Genomic DNA, 1,489 nt, shown 5'->3' on the forward strand with positions numbered 1-1,489 from the left:
AGATAAATAACACCATGTCACAACATTGGCAGGGAGAGTGGAATATGAGAGAGGATACACAGAAATATCTTGAAGCTGTGGAGTGAGATAAACAGCACTGTATCTTAACGTGTAGCAAGTGATAATGCAAACCATAGAAAAATATAGAGAAGAGCCTGAAGAAAAATGCACTGTTTTTTTATGAGCTAGGAGCAGATAGTTTGGTGGTAGTGTCACATTAGGACAAGCAGAAACTCATCCCTGCACTGAGGCCACTGTAAGCCCCGCTGGGGAATACACCTGAAACGGGGGTGCGGGGGGGGGGGGGGGCGGAGGCCCACAACTACAACAACACAGTCAGTATATCTGGTTCTTTGCTATCCTCATCGGGAGTCTTCACCTCAAGAGGTGTGCCAGGAAAGTGGCCAAGGTGTTCCTATGCCAGGGCTATTCCTAACTGTTAGAATTGCTCATAGGGAAATAGTTGCCGCTGGGGCAAAAACTAGGAGAGCCCTTGGGTATGCTGTGACCTGTGTTGGGGTGTGCTGCGGTGGGTCGAAAGTGGAGTGGGTCGAAAGCAGCTCCTGGCAGCCCTCTGATTGGAGAGGCCTGTTGCCCCTGCGCTGTGCTCTGCACTAATGCAGGGATGAATTTGGTCCAGAGTTGGGAAGCCAAAAGTTTGCACAGATATGTGGGAGCTCCCTAAGGCTGGAGGTAAGTTAGTGGCAAAGAGTACAATGTCACTGGGGGAAAGATTGGTGTGATGATCTGGATTTCAAAGAAATAATGGCCATGCATATGAAAAGTACAGGACAAAGGTTGTTTTTAAGAGGCTATGCCCTGGCCTGCAGGATGTTATTTGTGGTATAAAATCACCCATTTGTATCCAGATTATGGACTTTTTGTGTTCAAAGCTAGATGGGTAATTTTTGAGGGAGAGACCTTTGGGACTGAGTGGGTGACTACTGAACTTAGTGCTGGGTGCAGACAGTTTTGGAGTAAATCCTAGGTGTGTTTATGGAACAATTAATGGTGAAAGCGGATTATGTTGGGGGTGAGTAGTAGGGGTGGGGAGTGATTGAAAATGTAGCAATGGGAGTTTTTGGGGATATGCTGGGAGGAATGGGGGTTACTGAATATTTAGAGATGGGAGTGTTTATGTTGGGGGGCTAAGCGAGGCTCGGGGTGTTGAAGATTCAGAAGTGGGAGTAGGTATTTTGGGGGGGGGAAGGGGTCTCAGGGCAGATAGACTTGGCAGTAGGTTCTCTGGGGAAGGTGGATGCACAGAGAGCGCTGGGTAATGTATTGGGGGGGGGTTACACTTCGAGCTGGAAGCAGCTAATTAAGGGGAGTCCTTCGACCGGCGCCTGTAAGATGTCCCCGCCTAGGAGGGGGAGGATGGAGACTATAGGCCTCTCCGGCACAATGGTGTCACTATGGTAACCCAACAGCCCTGTTCGCTCCCCCCTTCCGGACTCGTTCTCGCGAGAGCTGGCCGGGCCGGCGCGGA

The sequence above is a fragment of the Malaclemys terrapin genome, chromosome 10 (assembly GCF_027887155.1).
Source record: "Malaclemys terrapin pileata isolate rMalTer1 chromosome 10, rMalTer1.hap1, whole genome shotgun sequence".
NCBI lineage: Eukaryota > Metazoa > Chordata > Testudines > Emydidae > Malaclemys > Malaclemys terrapin.